The following is an 18,704-nucleotide window of genomic DNA, read 5'->3' as shown; positions in this document are numbered from 1 at the left end:
ATGCCTGTCAGAATTGCTCTAGTCCTGAAGAGTAAGCTATTACTGTGAATTTGGCTCATGCTTCTAGAAAGATGTGGTATAGTGGCTAGCAAGGAACTGAAACCCACTCAAAGCTACACACAGTGGCTCACACCTACAATCCCTGAACTCCAGAGCCTGAGGCAAGAGGATGGAGAGTTTGAGGTAAGCTTAAGCTTCACAGCCAGACCTTGTCTTATAAACAATACAAAAAGGAAGAAAGGAAGAAAGGAAGAAGGAAGGAAGGAAAGAAAGAAAGAAAAAAAGAAAGAAAGAAAGAGAAAGAAAGAAAGAAAGAAAAATAAAGGAAGGAAGGAAGGAAGGAGGAAGGAAGGAAGGAAGGAAAGAAAGAAAGAAAGAAAGAAAGAAAGAAAGAAAGAAAGAGAAAGAAAGGGAGGGAGGGAGGGAAGGAGGGAGGGAAGGAAGGAAGGAGAGAGGGAAGGAAGGAGGGAAGGAAGGAAAGAGAAAGAAAAAAGAAAGAAAGGAAGAAAGAAAGGAAGAAAGAAAAAAAGAAAGAAAGAAAGAAAAAAAGAAAGAAAGAAAGAAAGAAAGAAAGAAAGAAAGAGAGAGAAAGAAAGAAAGAAGCTTCTTCCTGGGCCTCTTCAGATTTACGATGTAGATGCTAACACATTCTTTGTTGTTTTTCTGATCGAAAACATATAGTCTTTTATTATATAGCTTAGGTTTGTCTTTTTAAGCATTAAATATTACCTTCTCTGTGTGTGTGTGTGTGTGTGTGTGTGTGTGTGTGAGAGAGAGAGAGAGAGAGAGAGAGAGAGAGAGAGAGAGAGAGTGTCCTGGGGTTTGAACTCAGGACCTTGGTACTGTACCTAAGCTCTTTTATGCAAGGCTAGCTCTCTACCACTTTGAGCCAGAGCTCCATTTCTGATGCTTCATTGGAGAGAAGAATCCCATGGACTTTTCTGCCCAGGCAGGCTTTCAACCATGATCCTCAGATCTCATCTTCCTGAGAAACTGGATTATAGGCATGAGCTACCAGCATCTGGGCGTAAGTCTTTTTTTTTTAATTGTTATTCTAAAGGTGATGTTCAGAGGGGTTACAGTTACATAAGTCAGGTAAACAGTACATTTCCTTTTTTTACTATCAAAGTGATGAGTTCATTTCTTTTTGGACAATGTCACCCCTTCCTTTGCTCTCTCCCCATTTCTCCCTCCCTCGCTGTAAGTTTTTTTTTTTTTTTTTCCCAAGTCCTGGGTCTTGAACTCAGATCCTGGGCACTGTCCCTGAGCTTCTTTGGCTCAAGGCTAGAGCTCTACCAACTTGAGCCACAGCTCCACTTCAGGCTTTTTCTGCTTATGTGGTACTGAGGAATCAAACCCAGGGCTTCATGCATGCTAGGCAAGTGCTCTACCACTGAGCCAAGTCCTGAGGCCTTAAATCTTACTTTTGTATGGGAGTCTTACTGGACTCTAACATGTATCCCGTGGTGTCAGTGTGGGTGCTGTGGTCTTGCTGGTGCGTGCTGTGCTCTCAGTAGTGGACACTGTGGTCTCAGTGCTGGAAAATAATTAAGCAAAACGGACTGGGGGTTTCAAGTAATACAGCACCTGTCTAGCAAGTTCATGGCCCTAATCTAACTCCAATACCAACAAAACAAAACAATTCAAATGGTAACAGTTCCCATTGAAAGGTAACCTCTGAGTCCCCTACCCTTGAGCTTGGTGAGACCTTGTGACCACCTCATTGTTAATGTGGGCTCTGTGTGACGCCATGCACCTTTCAAGTTTCCCTTAAGAGAAATTGCATGGTCTTCCCTCTTGCTTCCTTGGGCTGTGGCCATGTGAGAAGTTCCACGGCTGCAAGGTAGCACCGGACAGGATGCTCCACAAAGGGAGGCCACAGGGAGAGAGATTAAATCAGTTCCCTGATTCCAGCTCCAGCCACAATACCAACTACTACCGCCGCATGGGAAGCTTGAGTACAGCCATCTGCCTCCTGATCCACAGAGAAACCTGTGAGCCTGGTGCTGCGGCTCACGTCTATGAGCCCAGCTACTCAGGAGGCTGAGTCGGCCAATTGTGGTTCAAGATTAGCCCAGGCAGAGAAGTCTAGGAAATGTCTTCCCTCAAATAATCCATTAAAAAAGAACAGGATTGGAGGCATGACTCAAGTGGTAGAGTGCCAACTGTGAGCAAGCAAGCAAACACAAGGCCCTGAATTCAAGCCTTAGTTCTCTGACCCCTGAAAAAAAAAAAGTAGGATAAAAGAAAAACATTTGTGACTGGGATGGTGGCTCAGTGGTAGTGCGCTTGCCTAGCATGCATGAAGCCCTGGGTTCAATTCCTCAGTGCCACATACACAGAAAAAGCTAGAAGTGGTGTTGTGGCTCAAGTGGTAATGCTAGCCTTGAACAAAAGAAGCTCAGGGAGAGTGTCCAGGCCCTGGGTTCAAGCCCCAGGACTGGGAAAAAAAAAGAAAAAGAAAAAAAAAAAGAAAGAAAAGAAAGATATTTGTTGAATGAGTGAGTAGTCATCCATGCAATAATACACGTAAAACATTTTGGTTTCTTCCCTATTATTTATTTATTTATTGTCAACCATGGGGCTTGAACTCGGGGCCTGGGCACTGTCCCTGAGCTTCTTTTGCTCAAGGCTAGCACTCTAGTACTCTGAACCACAGTGCCACATCCGGTTTTCTGGTGGTTTATTGGAGATAAGAGTCTCACAGACTTTCTTGCCTGGCTGGCTTTCAAACACAATCCTCAGATCTCAGCCTCCTGAATAGCTAGGCTTACAGGTGTGAGCCAACAGTGCGTGGCTTTTCCCTCTTTAAACATTGATTTTCTTCATCATTTTTATAATGCTTGCTTTGAAAAATAATGTGGGTTTATTAGAGATAATTTAGAAAATTAACAAGCCATAGTAAATTAAATCAAAACCACCATTATTGCTAGCACTTAGAGGAAGATCTCCATTAATATTTTATGCTCTCTCCCCCCACCAGGTTTCATGGCAGGCATATATGTGTTTGTAGATAAGTGTGTATATTTGAAGAGATCTTGAGCTCAAAGGTGTTGAGATGAGATTTAGGATAGCAGAAGTTTTTTTGTTTTTTTGGGGGGGTCCGGTCATGGGGCCTGAACTCTGGGCCTGGGCGCTGTCCCTCAGCTCTTCAGCTCAAGGCTAGCACTCTACCACTTGAGTCATAGTGCCACTTCCTTTTTTTTTTTTTTTCTTTTTCTGCTTATGTGGTACTGAGGAATGGAACCCAGGGCCTCAGGCATGCAAGGCAAACGCTCTACCACTGAGCCAACTTCCCAGCCCCTAGGATAGCAGAAGTTTTAACAAAAACAGTACTAGCCAGGTACTTAGTTCCCTCCCTCCTTCCCTTCCTTCCTTCCTTCTTTCCTTCCTTCCTTCCTTCTTGTTTGGCTGGCACACTGCCATTTGACACACCTCCAGCTCATTTTTTCTGGTTATTTTGGAGATGGAGCCTCATGGGCTTCCCTGCCTGGGTTGGCCTTCAACCAGGATTCTCCAGATCTCAGCCTCCTGACTAGCTGGGATTGTATGTGTGAGCCACCTACTTCTGGCTGAAGAAAGTCTCCCTTCCTTCCTTCCTTCCTTCCTTCCTTCCTTCCTTCCTTCCTTCCCTCCTTCTTTCTTTCCTTTCTTTTTTTCTGATGGTCCTGGGGCTTGAACTCTGATCCGAGATGCTGTCCCTGAGCCTCTTTTGCTCAAGGCGAGTGCTCTACCACTTGAGCCACAGTACCATTTCTAGCTTTTTTGAGTAGTTTATTGGAGATAAGAGTCCTCCTTCTTCCTGTACGTTTTTTGTTGTTGTTGGTGGTGGTCATGGAGCTTGAACTCTGGGTCTGGGCGCTGTCCCTCAGCTCTTCAGCTCAAGGCTCGCGCTCTACCACTTGAGCCTCAGAGCTGCTTCCAGCTTTTTCTGCTTATGTGGTGCTGAGGAATCAAACCCAGGGCCTCATGCATGTGAGGCAAGCACTCTACCACTGAGCCACCTTCCCAGGCTTCCTGTATGTTTTTAGATTATATACTATGTTGGGTCATTTGTTGCTTCTTAGGTCTTAGTTTATCTTTGTGACTAGTCTTGGATGAGACTGTCGAATGGTGATGTCTTGGTTCTAATCTTGCTTCAGCACTAAAGCTGCCATGCCCTCATGGTTCCCTTCCCCTCTATTATTGACCTTATCTTTCCCTACTGTGAGGTTAGGTGTTACAGATCAGTGAAGTTCCCAGAGGCCAATTTACGACTTGTATACTGTGTTGTTCTGGACTCTAGCACTAGGGGGCAGTAAAATCAGCACATTGGGACACAGTCCATCTGTTCCTAAATTCCAGCTACTAGATTAACAGATGTGAGAAGATGATTGCAGCTTAATTTTGTAATAGCAAAAACTGAAAAACATAGCCCAGTGTAGTAGTGCAGGGCTGTAATCTCAGCACTCAGGAGGCTGAGGCAAGGCCAGCCTAGGCTACCTAGTAAGACTGTCTGAAAAACACAAAACAGAACCTGAAGATTGTTCCACCAGCTGATTACCATCAGGAAGAGACTGGATAAATAAGTGGTGGTATATTCATACTAACTACTAACGAATTCTACACAGCAACAAGAAGGAATTAATACTCTTGTAATAGGATTAATCTCATTAACATAATGGTGAATTAAAAATACAAACTCAAGGGCTGAGAAGGAGGCTCAGTGGTAGAGCGCTTGCCTTGCATGCATAAGGCCCTGGGTTAAATTCCTCAGCTCCACATAAGCAGAAAAAAACGGAAGTGGTGCTGTGGCTCAAGTGGTAGAGTGCTAGCCTTGAGCTGAAGAGCTGAGGGACAGTGCCCAGGCCCAGAGTTCAGGCCCCACAACCGACAAAAAACAAACAAATAAAAAAAAAAAAACAAAAAAAAAAAACAACTCAAGCTGGGCACTAGTGGCTCAGGCCTGTAATCTTAACTACTCTGGAGGCTGAGATCATGATTCCAAGCCAGCCCAGACAGAAAAGTCTGTGAGACTCTTATCTCCAATTAACCACCAAAAAGCCAGAAGTAGAGCTATAGCTCAAGTAGTAGAGTATTATGCCTGAGCAAAAATACTCTGGGTCAGCATCCAGGCCCTGAATTGAAGCTCTAGTACTGGGATACACACACACACACACACACACCACACACACCACACACACACCACACACACACCCCCACACACACACATACACACACCTCAGCAAAAAGCCAGACTGGAGGTGTGGCTCAAGTGGCGAAAGCAAGCAATTGGAGAATTGGGGCTGGGAATGTGGCTTAGTGGTAGACTGCTTGCCTCATATGCATGAAGTCCTGGGTTAGATTCCTCAGTACCACATACACAGAAAAGGCCAGAAGTGGCACTGTGGCTAAAGTGGTAGAATACTAGCCTTGAGCAAAAGCTCAGGGACAGTGCCCAGGCCTTGAGTTCAAGCCCCAAGACTGGCACACACACACACAAAAAATAAATAAATAAAAATTACACTTCCTCCTTTAAGAGCTGGTTACAGGAGCTTGTTCACCATGTAACAATTTCAACAAAGTATACACAAGATCTGTGGCCAGGTGCCATAGCTGTGGGCCTGTTGTCCCAGGTATTTGAGGGTCTGAGGCAGAGGGTCACATAAGCCTAAGACTTTAAAGCCAGCCAGCAACATGAGAGAATTCATTTCAAAAGGAAATACATAAATGAAGGTTAAACTCTAAAATGTTCCCCAAACTGAGGAACCCCTGTAGGCTTCAGCCCTCAATCAAATCTACCCTTCCATCCCCAAAGTAAATATTGTCCTCAGCTTGATTTTTATTATTCCCATACTAAAAACTTCATAATTTTATGACCTCTCCATGTATGTCCTAACATAAAAGTGGTATTGTATTCGCCTGTTTGTACAGCTTATTTAAACAAAATCAGACATTGTGTGTTTTTCTCTACCCTTGAAGGTAGCATGTGCGAATCAGTCAGGTTGATACGCGAAGCTATGGTCCCTAGCTCCCTGCCTGTCACAGGAATTATGTCACATCAAATCATTGCAATATCTTTGCTATTTCAGGCAATGCTTCTCTGGATTTTTAGGATTTTATTGTTTTTGTTGTTGGTGGTGGTGGTTTTGTTTTTGGAGGTACTGGAGTTTGAACTCAGGACCACACACATGCTAAAGCAGGTGCTCTACCACTCAAGCCCAAGCCACTGCCAGCTCATTTTCATAGTTTCTTTCTTTCTTTCTTTCTTTCTTTCTTTTCTTTCTTTCTTTCTTTCTTTCTTTCCTTTCTTTCTTTCTTTCTTTCTTTCTTTCTTTCTTTCTTTCTTTCTTTCTTTCTTTCTTTCTTTCTTTCTTTCTTTCTTTCTTTTTTTGTCAGTAGTGGGGCTTGAACTCTGGGCCTGGGCTCTGTCCCTCAGCTCTTCAGCTCAAGGTGAGCGCTCTACCACTTGAGCCACTGTGCCACTTCCAGTTTTCTGGTGGTTCATTGGAGATAAGAGTCTCAGGGACTTTCCTGCCTTGGCTGGCTTTGAACCCTGATCCTCAGATCTCAATCTCCTGAGTAGCTAGTATTACAGGTGTGAGACACCAACACCTGACTAGAGTTTTGAACTTTTTGATCGAAATGTTCAACCTAAACTATAAAATCGTTTTCCAAGTCTACCATGCCAAATTTTTTCATTCCTAGCAAGGGAGAATTCCCCTGGCTCTGACTCTTCACCAACATTTATTGTTGTCAGACTTATAAATTTTTGTCAGTTTGATAGTTGTGGCACAGATATACACACACACACACACATACATACATAGGTATATATACATATATATATACCTATATATATGCATATATATAGGTATATATACGTATGTGTATATATATATATATATATATATATATGTATCTGGGCAGTAGTTTTATATATATGGACAGTGTTGGAGTTTGAACTCAGTGCCTCATGTTCAATTGGCTTGCTTGCTCAGTGAGAACTCTACTTACTACTTGAGCTACATCTTCAACCCTGCTTTTTTTGCTGGTTATTTCTGAGATAAAGTCTGGTGAACTTTTCTGCCTGGATGGCTTCAAATCAAGATCCTTTGGATCACAGCCTTTTAAATAGCTAGGATTATAGGGCGTAGCCATAGGTACACAACTCCAAAGTCAAAGCAATATTTGTCAGGGGACCGGTGGCTCACGCCTTTAATCCTAGCTACTCAGGAGGCTGAGATCTGAGGATATGGTTTGCAAACCAGTCCTGGCAAGTAAGTCTATGGGACTTTTTTTTGGGGGGTCCAGTCGTGGGGCCTGAACTCGGCCTGGGCGCTGTCCCTCAGCTCTTCAGCTCAAGGCTAGTACTCTTCCACTTGAGCCACAGCGCCACTTCCAGCTTTTTTCTTTTTGCTTATGTGGTACTGAGGAATCAAACCCAGGGCCTCATGCATGCAAGGCAAGCACTCTACCACTGAGCCACCTTCCCAGCCCCTCTATGGGACTCGTATCTCCAATTAACCACCAAAATGCTGGAAGTGGTGCTGTGGCTCAAGGGGTAGAGCATTAGCCTTGAGCAAAGAAGCTCAGAGACAGCACCCAGCCTTGAGTTCAAGCCCCAGGACTGGTGCCAAAAACAAACAGTATTTGCTTCTATTTCCTTCCTAGTTTTGAAATTTTGCCTTGAAAGTTGAGGACTTCAATTGCCTTGGAACTGATTTTTGTGTATGTTGTGATACCTTCCCCTGCTGCTGTTTTGCATTTTTTTCCATTTAGGTAGATGATTATTGGACATTAATAATGAATAACAAGGGCTGGGAAGGTGGCTCAGTGGTAGAGCGCTTGCCTTGCTGAAGAGTTGAGGGACAGCGCCCAGACCCAGAGTTCAGGCCCCACGACTGGACCCAAAAAAAAAAAAAAAAAGAATAACAATTGATTAATGTTATTCCCTTACTTAAACTTTCCTACACTCTGTAGTACATGAGGCAAAATCCTCCCTCTTCTTCTTTCTTATTTCTTCTTCCTCTTCTTTTTTTTTTTTTGTCCATCATGGGGCTTGAACTCTGGGCCTGTATGCTGTCCCTCAGCTCTTCAGCTCAAGGCTAGCACTCTACCACTTGAGCCACAGTGCCACTTCCTATTTTCTGGTGGTTTATTGGAGATGAGTCTCACAGACTTTTCTGCCTGGGCTGGCTTTGAACCATGATCCTCAGATCTCAGCCTCCTGAGTAGCTAGAATTACAGGCATGAGCCACCAGCACCCGGCTTCTTCTTTTTCTTTTGCCAGTTCAGGGGACTGAACTCAGGGCCTGGGCACTGTCCTTGAGTTTCTTTTGCTCAAGGCTAGCACTTTACCACTTGAGCCAGAAGTGGTATGTGGTACTGGGGAATCGAACCCAGGGCTTCATGCATGCTAGGCAAGTACTCTACCACTAAGCCATATTCCCAGCCCTCCCTCATCTTCTTGCTTTGCTTTGATCAGTGTTGCAGGAACCTCGTCCTCCTGCCCTCACCTCTCATCTGCCCTTCAGCCACACAGAGCTCCCCTTCGTTTTAAAGGGCATTCCCTCTAGCATTTACCAGTTCCATTGTTGCTACCCAGCATGCTGTTCTTCTGGCCTCAGTAAATACCAGTGGGCCTCCAGAAGATATGTTCACTAGAATCTATAAACTTGATCTCATGTCAAAAAAGGGTCTTTGCAGACACAATTACCTTGAAGATCTAAAGTATGATCACCCAGGATTACCTGGGTGGACTATAGCACAATGTCAATTGTCTAATAGGAGACAGAAGAGAAGAGGATGCCAAGAGGTGTGGATCATACCCGTAACCAGCTACTTAGCAGACAGAGATTGAGAGGATCTTGGTTTGAGGCCAGCCAGGCAAAAAGTGAGAGCTTGAATCTCAATCAATAAACTGGGAATGGAGGCTCAGATTTGTCATTTCAGTTATGTTGGAGCAAGTAGATTGGAGGATCTCAGTCTGAGGCTGATTAAGATTAAAAAACAAAAAACAGGAGACTCTATCTGTAAAATAAAGCCAAAAAAAGTGGGGAGGCAAGCATAAGGTGAGACCCAGAATCAAGCTTATACTGAGAGAGGAGGGACACAGACAGACAGACAGACACACAGACACACACATACACCACACAGAGCCATGTAAAGAAGGGGGTAGAGAGTAGAGTAATGGAGCCACAATCCAAAGAAGTCTGGCAGCTACTAGAAGCTGGGAAAAATCGAAAAGGCTCCTCCCCTGCAGTTTAGAGGGGATACATCTCTTGTGACACTTTGATAATGGCTCCTCCAGCTTGCAGACTGTGAGAGGATAAAACTGTATTGTTTGAAGTCACCATGTTTGTGGGAAATGATTATAAACAGCCAGGCACCAGCGGCTCATGCCTGTCATCCTAGCTACTCAGAAGGCTAAGATCTGAGGATCACAGTTTGAAAGCCAGCCCCAGCACAAAAGTCTGTGAGACTCTTTCCAATTAAGCACCAAAAGCCAGAAGTGGAGGTGTGGCTCAAGTGGTAGAGCATCAGCCTTGAGTGATAAAGCTAAGGGACAGAGCCCAGGCCTTCATTTCAAGCTCCAGGACCAACCCCCCACCCACATATACCCCATACTCAGTCGAGTAAGGATCTCATCATGAATGGAGAGCCCAGACTTGCTGGAGAATACAAGGCAGGTTGCAGGATGAAAGAAGTTTGAATCCCCAACCAGGAGCGGGACAGTTCTCTTCACAGACAGTGGGAAGGTCCATTTCAGGACTGTGGGGGTGTGGGGGTAGGGGTGGGTAATGGCCAGTACACAGTGGCTGCACACAAAGGGTGTAAGCGACAGGGCCAACCTAGGAAGGCCTTTGGCTGTCAGTGTCCTCAGGAGAATGAACAAATCCACTCAGGACACCTGTGGATGCCTCATCCGCGGAGAAGAGAGGGTAGAGGGAGCCCGGGAGAGCCCAGGAGCCCAGGGCAGAGACATCAAGAGCTGCCCACAGGACTAAACAATGGAGAAGGACACGCGGTGGGGTAGCCCACGGTGCCAGCAGACTAAAGGACAGTTCTGGAACAGGGCGGTGGGAGGGCTCCCATGTCTTTGTGGATTGCTTTGATCTCAGAGCTGCTTGGTTAGAACAGAGCCTTGGGCACCAGTAGGGTCATGTCTGTTTAAACAAAATTAAACACTGGAGGTAAATGATTAACTCATGGAAGAAACAAGCAGGAGTTCAGGCCACATCTGAGCGGTAGGACTTGAGAGGCCCTGTTTATCCGGGGTGGCCATTCCTCTGGGCTGGGCAAGCATGCAAGCAAACCTTCTGCAATCAAAGTTCAGAGCCAGGTGCCGTGAGAACAGTTCCCTCGTATCTCCTCTTGACTGGAGAGGAGAATCGCTCCTGTGCCAGCCTCCACGCCCACCATGGCCTGCCCAGCTTCTGCAATAGGCCAAGGATTGCCTATATTTCACAGGCTCAGAGAGGGAGAGCAACTTGCTTTGGTCACACACCTTGACAGCAATAGGAGTTGAAAGCAGAGCTTTTTTTTTTTTTTTTTTTTTTTTTTGTTGGCCATGGGCTTGAACTCTGGGCCTGGGCGCTGTCCCTCAGCTCTTCAGCTCAAGGCGAGCGCTCTACCACTTGAGCTACAGCGCCACTTCCGGTTTTCTGGTGGTTTATTGGACATAGGAGTCTCACAGTCTCTCCTGCCAGGGCTGGCTTTGAACCGCGATCCTCAGATCTCAGCCTCCTGAGTAGCTAGGATTACAGGTGTGAGCCACCAGCGCCCGGCGAAAGCAGAGCTTTTGAACTCAGGCCCCAACTCCAGGAATTCCACAAGTCTGATCCAGAATAGCTCAGAACAAAGGACATAGATACAAAAGGAATAGTGTGTGTGTGTGTTCACCAGTACTGGGACTTGAACTCAGCACTTGAGTGCTGTCCCTGAGTTGTTGTTTTTTTTTTTTTTTGGTCAGTCGTGGGGCCTGAACTCTGGGCCTGGGCACTGTCCCTCAGCTCTTCAGCTCAAGGTAAGCACTCTACCACTTGAGCCACAGCGCCACTTCTGTTTTCTGGTAGTTAGTTGGAGATAAGAGTCTCACAGAGGGCTGGGAAGGTGGCTCAGTGGTAGAGCGCTTGCCTTGCATGCCTGAGGCCCTGGGTTCGATTCCTCAGCACCAAATAAGCAAAAAGAAAAAAGCCGGAAGTGGCGCTATGGCTCAAGTGGTAGAGCGCTAACCTTGAGCTGAAGAGTTGAGGGACAGCGCCCAGGCCCAGAGTTCAGGCCCCACCACCAGACCCCCCCCCCCAAAAAAAAAAAAAAGAGTCTCACAGAAAGCTTGGCGCCGGTGGATCATGCCTGTAATCCTAGCTACTCAGGAGGCTGAGGTCTGAGGATCAAGGTTCAAAGCCAGCCCAGGCAGGAAACTCCGTGAGACTCTTATCTCCAATAAACCACTAGAAAACCGGAAGTGGCGCTGTAACTCAAGCGGTAGAGCGCCAAGCGGTAGAGCGCTCGCCTTGAGCTGAAGAGCTCAGGGACAGCGCCCAAGCCCAGAGTTCAAGCCCCACAACTGACCAAAAAAAAAAAAAAAAAGAGTCTCACAGACTTTCCTGCCTGGACTGGCTTTGAACCATGATTCTCAGATCTCAGCCTCCTGAATAGCTAGGATTACAGGTGTGAGCCACTAGCATCTAGCTCTGAGCATTTCTTTATTTCAGGCCTTTTGCTTTGGAATTCCTTATGATTTTTCTTGCTTCACGAAAGGTGTGTATGTCTCTGTGTGTGTGTGTGTGTGTGTGTGTGTGTGTGTGTGTGTGTATGTATGTGTGTGTGTTATTATTACTGCAGTTATAAATGAAGTAGCCAGCTTTTGGGCTGGGAATGGCTCAAGTCATAAAGCACTTGGCTAGCAAGATCAAGTCTGAGATCAAAGCACAGTACCATCAACAGAACAATAAAAGAAAAGGAAAGAAAGAAAAGTTCAGGCTGGGAAGGTGGCTCAGTGGTAGAGTGCTTCTTGCATGCATGAGGCCCTGGGCTCGGTTCTTTAGCACCAAAAAAAAGCAGAAAAAGCAGAAAAAAATGCAGAAAAAGCTGAAAGTGGTGCTGTAGATCAAGTGGTAGAGTGCTCACCTTGAGCTGAAGAGCTGAGGGACAGTGCCCAGGCCCAGAGTTCAGGCCCCACGATTGACAAAAAAAAAAAAGAAAGAAAGAAAGAAAGAAGAAAGAAAGAAAAAAAATTAAGGAAATAATCACTACTTGTGGGCTATGTTTATTCAGTCTTTTGCTTCAGAAAAGAATCAGGTGCTTGGGTGGGAAGGTGGCTCAGTTGTATAGCGCTTGCCTTGCATGCCTGAGGCCCTGGGTTTGATTCCTCAGCACTACATAAGCAAAAAGAAAAAAAGCCGGAAGTGGCACTGTAACTCAAGTGGTAGAGCTCTAGCCTTGAGCTGAAGAGCTGAGGGACAGCGTCCAGGCCCAGAGTTCAGGCCCCACAAATGGACCCCAAAAAAAAAATCAATGGATGCAACCAGGGAGTCCCTCTTCCTGTCTCCGCTTAGCCTTTTCTTTCCTGCAACATTTTCTTTGTGGTTGATAAAAATAGTCATAAATAGCTTAAACATACCCAATCCTTATAGCTTGAGACCCCCAGAGTAGCAGACAGGTCTTTCTACACAGTTGGGGAAAAAAAAAATCAAATTTCAGGAAAGAATTTGATTGGCCCATCTTTAGTCACATGCTCACCTCTGAGCTAATCATTGTGGCTAGGAGAATGCTCTGATTGGCTAGTTTGGACGATGAGCTTTATGATTGATGGTCACATACAGACAGCATGGACTAGGAAGGGTGGTTACCCACTGGGACAGCTGCTGAGTCAATAATTCCTGTCATTACCATCTCCCTGCAAGCTGATGTTGTTTTCCCAGCACTGTGAATGAAATGTACATTTCTACAGCAATCTCAGGAATCTCCTATTAACTCACTTCTGTGTTAAGCCATCCTGTCTGATACAGTTGGGAAAAAACAAATAATTGGTGGCTGTTCTTGCCTAGCATTTCCACCCAACCTTTTATTCTTTAGTCTTTAAATATAGGTGTAATCAGGGTGCAAACAATCTCATTTGTCTTTCAAAGGTTTAATGACCCTTATCAAGGGCTTTTTTTGACAAGTATGCATGTGATTACACTTCCATTTCAATTAAATAGTGCATCCCACTGAATCCAACTGTCTCCTATGTATAGTGTGCTATTTGCACTTTGTTTTCTTTTGTTTTGGGTCAGTTGTGGGGCTTGAACTCTGGGCCTGGATACTGTCCCTGAGCAATTCAGCTCAAGACAAGCACTCTACTACCTGAGTCATGGTGCCACTTCTGGCTGTTTCTGTTTATATGGTGTTGAGGAATAGAACCCAGGGCTTTGTGCATGCTAGGCAAGCACTCTACTGCTAAGCCACATTCCCAGCCCCACAGTAGTTTTCTTGGTGCAATCACTATTTACTCTAGAGTACTGCAAATCTCTGAAATGTATTACAAATGTCTAACAATCAGTAGAGGTTATAGACCAATCCAGATTTTAGCTTCTTTGACTAGATCAGAAAGATCTGCAAATCCCAGCCTTACATTCTCTCATCACAGCAATGAGCTGTGACTGGACAAAATAGCTGTTCATTCCCAGACCCCTACTCCCAAGGGTGTGAATACCATTTACATCTCATCTGCTGGTTATTTTTGCTTACACCTGGCCCACTTCACTTAGCCACATTCCCTGCCTGGCCCCTGGAGCATTGTTTGAGTTTGTGACTCCTGGTTGGGTGGCCATTGCAAATCAGGGACAGGTTGAAGCAAGGCTTCAAGACTGATGAGTTGGGCCTAGATTGGCCTTCTGCCTTAAGGCTCAAAGTAGAAGTAGATTGATGGTGTACTTCAAAGGCCCAGAGACACTTCTAAGGGGCTTGAAAGAAGTGTCACTACTTGTCTGTAACAACGATTGTACCTTTCAAGAGAATTATATGATGTTTAAATACAATAAATGAGAGTTTCCAGAAATAGATATAAATATGGTATGTCTTATATTTGAATCACCTTAAAGAAGTGGGTTGAGATTCAAAGTCTTGAAGCTATTTTGTAAAATAGTTAATATGTACTTATATTTTATTGAAACCTTTTATTGACTTCTTTGTCTGACTTATAGGGTAATAAATGCTCCCAGAAGGAAGGAAAGAAAAAAGGCAGGAAGTATGTTGAATACAGGGACTGGCCATTTTTAGATTAATTAGTTAATTAATTTAGTGACAGTACTGGAGCTTGAACTCAGGGCCTAGGCACCATCCTTTAGCTTTTTTTCACTCAAGGCTAGTTCTCTACCACTTGAGCCATAGCTCTGCTTCTGGCTTTGGGTGGTTAATGGAAATAAGAGCATCACAGATTTTCCTGAGCTGACTTCAGTGATTCTCAGATCTCAGCCTCCTGAATAGCAAGGACTACAGGTGAGAGGCACCAGCTCCTGACTGGTTTGTGTGTGTGTGTGTGTGTGTGTGTGTGTGTGTGTGTGTGTGTGTGTGTGTGTGTGTGTGTGCGCGGGGGGAGGGGGTGGAGGTTCCAAGACTTGAACTCAGAGTCTTTGGTCTCTTGGCTTTCTTGGTCACTGATGGTATTGTACCATTTGAGCCATGCTTCCAGTCTGGTCTTTTGCTGGTTGCAGATGGAGTCTCTTATACATTTCTGCAAGCTGTTTTCAAATCCTAAGGATTACAGCATTCTGAGTAGCCAGGATTGCAGGCATAAGCCTTACTTGCCACTAATATAGTCTTCTTGGGTGCTAATGCATATGTTTATGGATTTGATTTGCCCTAACTTCCTATTTGGTCATATAGATAGAACTTTTTTTTTGGGGGGGGGGTCCGGTCACGGGGTCTGAACTCTGGGCCTGGGCGCTGTCCCTCAGCTCTTCAGCTCAAGGCTAGCGCTCTTCCACTTGAGCCACAGAGCCACTTTCCAGCTTTTTTCTTTTTGCTTATGTGGTACTGAGGAATCAAACCCAGGGCCTCATGCATGCAAGGCAAGCGCTCTACCACTGAGCCACCTTCCCAGCCCCATATAGATAGAATTTTGAGAGCAGAACACTTCTGAAGATTGTGGTTTTTTGTTTTTTGGGGGGTCAGTCATGGGGCTTGAACTATGAGCCTGGGTGCTGTCCCTGAGCTCTTCAGATCAAGGCTAGTGCTCTACCACTTGAGCCACAGTTTTTTCTGTTGGTTCATTGGAGATAAGAGTCTCATTGACTTTCCTGCCTGGGGTAGCTTTGAACTGCAATCCTCAGATCTCAGCCCCCTGAGTAGCTAGGATTACAGGCATGAGCCACCAGTGCCTGGCACATTTTGAAGTTTCATTTAAATTCGTAGCACTATTTATACTGAGTTCTTTCAAAGGTGCTTTCCAATATTCATGTTTGTTGTAGCCATTTTCAGGGACCTCAATGACTTTGATTGTCCTTAAGGCTCATGTCATGACACTGTTATTGCCAACTTTACCTAAATCTCTTTATATACATATTTAGGAATGCAGACTCACTGGCTGGCTTGCTCATTTTGTCTTATTATTTTATTTTATTTTATTTTTTGTCGGTCATGGAGCTTGAACTCTGGGCCTGGGTGGCCCCTCAGCTCTTCAGCTCAAGGCTAGTGTTCTACTACTTGAGCCACAGCACCATTTCTGATTTTCTAGTGGTTATTTGGACATAAGAGTCTCATGGACTTTCCTGCCTGGGTTGGCTTTGAACTATGATCCTCAACTCTCAACCTCCTGAGTAGCTAGGATTACAGGTATGAGCCATCAGTGATCACCTCATTTTGTTTTAAAATGTACCATCTTGGGGCTTTAACTCAGAACCTTGGTGCTGTTCCTTGGCTTTTTGTTTTGTTTTGTTTTCCTCAAGGGTAGAACTCTACCACTTGAGCCACACCTTTACTTCCAGATTTTTAGTGGTTAATTGGAGATCAGAGTCTCTTGCTCTTTTCTGCCCAGGCTGGCTTTGAACATTGATCCTTGATCTCAGCCTCCTGAGTAGCTAGGATTACAGATGTCAGCCACTGGTGCCAAACTTTGGTACTGGAGTTTGAACTGACTTTCTAGGCAAGTAGTCAAGCAGTAGAGCCTCTTATCTATTACTTTTCCGGCCCCTTTTCATGTTGGTTCTTTTTTTTTTTTTTGGGTGGTTGTGGGGCTTGAACTGAGGGTCTGGACACTGTCTCTGAGCCTCTTTGTGCTCAAGGCTTGTGCTTTACCACTTGAGCCACAGCATCACTTGCAGGTTTTGAGTAGTTAATTGGTGCTAAGAGTGTCATGGGGACTTTTCTGGCTGGGCTGGCTTCAAACCTCCCATCTCAGCCTCCTGACTAGCTAGGATTACAGATGTAAGCCACTGGTGGCCAGCATGTTTTCTAGAGTCTTGCTAAGCCTGGGTGGGCCTGAACTTCAATCCTCTTATTTGTGCTTCCCCAGGTTGTTAGGGTGACAAGCGTGCATTACTGTGTTCAGACATTTTTGGTAAGATAGAGTCTGGAGGGCTGGGAAGGTGGCTTAGTGGTAGAGTGCTTGCCTAGCATGCATGAAGCCCTGGGTTCAATTCCTTAGTACCAAATAAACAGAAAAGGCGGCGCTGGGAAGGTGGCTCAGTGGTAGAGTGCTTGCCTTGCATGCATGAGACCCTGGGTTCGATTCCTCAGCACCACATAAGCAGAAAAAGCCGGAAGTGGGGCTTAGGCTCAGTTGTAGAGCGTTGGTCTACAGCTGAAGAACTGGGGGACAGTGCCCAGGCCCAGATTTCAGGCCCCACAACCAAAACAAAACAAAACAGAAAAGGCTGGAAGTGGTACTATGGCTCAAGTGGTAGAATACTAGCCATAAGCAAGAAGCTCAGGGACAGTGTCCAGCCCCTGAGTTCAAGCCCTGGGACTGGTTAAAAGAAAAAAAGAAGAGTTTGGAGATTTTTAATTTTTAATTTTTATTTTTTTTGGGGGAGTGAGAGTCTGGGCTGCCTTTGAAACCATGATCCACTGGTCTCTGCCTCCCAAGCAGTTGGAGCCAGTGTACCTGGCTTTAACCATACCTTTCTTTTAGCAGAGTTAAAAAAACAACAACATCAAAACCACTTCCTTTTTTGATTTTGTGTGGGTTTTCATCTCCGTTCCTGCAGGCAGTATTGTTTTCCTTCATACTAGGAGTTTGTTTTGGTCTGACGAAGCCCAGTGGCTGTACGCAACTGTGAAGGCTGTCCTAAATGTCTGCGGAATGGGAGGAAGACACATGAATGAGCTTATCACTCGTTCATTTAGTCTTTTTTTTTTCTTTTTTTGGTCAGTCGTGGGGCCTGGACGCTAGGCCTGGGCACTATCCCTCAGGTCTTCAGCTCAAGGCTAGTGCTCTACCACTTAAGCTACAGCCTATAGCACCACCTCTGGCTTTTTCTGCTTATGTGGTGCTGAGGAATCAAACTCAGGGTCTCATGCATTCAAGGCAAACACTCTACCACTGAGCCACCTTCCCAGCCTCACTTCCAGCTTTTGATGGTTAATTGAAGAGTCTTACTGACTTTTCTGCCCTGGGTGGCTTTGAACTAACTTCCTCATATCCTCAGCATCTTGAATAGCTAGGATTACAGGTGTGAACCATCAGAGTGCCTAGTTATACCATAGTTTTAAATAGAATATGGAGAGTAGGCCTCAGTGGATGTGTAAGTTATTTATTTATTTGTTTTTGTCGGTCGTGGGGCTTGAACTCTGGGCCTGGGTGCTGGCCCTCAGCTCTTCAGCTCAAGGCAAGTATTCTACCACTTGAGCCATAGCACCACTTCTGGTTTTCTGGTGGTTAATTGGAGATAAGACTCTCATGGAAGCCGGGCCCTGGTGGCTCACGCCTGTAATCCTAGCTACTCAGGAGGCTGAGATCTGAGGATCGCGGTTCAAAGCCAGCCCGGGCAGGAAAGACCGTGAGACTCCTATCTCCAATAAACCACCAGAAAACCGGAAGTGGCGCTGTAGCTCAAGTGGTAGAGCGCTCGCCTTGAGCTGAAGAGCTGAGGGACAAGGCCCAGGCCCAGAGTTCAAGCCCCACGACCGACAAAAAAAAAAAAAAAAAAAGAATCTCATGGACTTTTTCTGCCCAGGCTGGCTTTAAATTGTGATCCTCAGATCTCAGCCTCCTGAGTAGCTAGGATTCCAGTGAGCCACTGATGCCCAGCTGGATGTATAAGTGAATACTTAACACAGTATCTTACACAATGTCCTTGGGTATGTGTGCTTGTTTGCATGAAAATGCCACTGAAGACTGGATCAATTTTTCAGCTGTATTAAGATATAATTCACTTCCTTTAAAATGCAACCTTTGAAAATTATCATTACTCCAGAATTACCTCCTCCCCTCCCCGTATTTTTCTTCCTCGTGTGTGTGTGTGTGTGTGTGTGTGTGTGTGTGTGTGTGTGTGTGTGTGTGTGTGTGTGTGTGTGTGTGTGTGTGTGTGTGTGGCAGTACTGGGACTTGATCTCAGCCTGGGTGCTGTCCCTTAGCGTTTTTGCTCAAGGCTGGTGTTCTACCACTTGAGCCACAGCTCCACTTCTGGCTTTTTGCTTATTAATTGAAGAGTCTGATGGATTTCCCGCCTGGGCTGGGTTTGAACCTCAATCTGCCCATCTCAGCCTCCTGAGTAGTTAGGATTTTAGGCAGGATC

The 18,704-nt window shown here is 45.2% G+C and overlaps 1 non-coding gene across 1 annotated transcript; it reads right to left on the bottom strand.

Moving 5' to 3' along the window:
• Nucleotides 1-15,429: 15,429 nt before the first annotated feature.
• LOC138808535 (small nucleolar RNA SNORA33) lies at nucleotides 15,430-15,560 on the bottom strand. The gene has a single exon (XR_011366484.1). It is a non-coding gene; the product is annotated as a small nucleolar RNA SNORA33 (small nucleolar RNA).
• Between the last annotated feature and the right edge of the window lie 3,144 nt (nucleotides 15,561-18,704).

This window comes from Dipodomys merriami, unplaced genomic scaffold, assembly GCF_024711535.1.
Source record: "Dipodomys merriami isolate MVZ:Mamm:240054 unplaced genomic scaffold, mDipMer1.0.p SCAF_45, whole genome shotgun sequence".
NCBI classification, from domain to species: domain Eukaryota; kingdom Metazoa; phylum Chordata; class Mammalia; order Rodentia; family Heteromyidae; genus Dipodomys; species Dipodomys merriami.
This window is presented reverse-complemented; position numbering and strand designations above follow the sequence as displayed.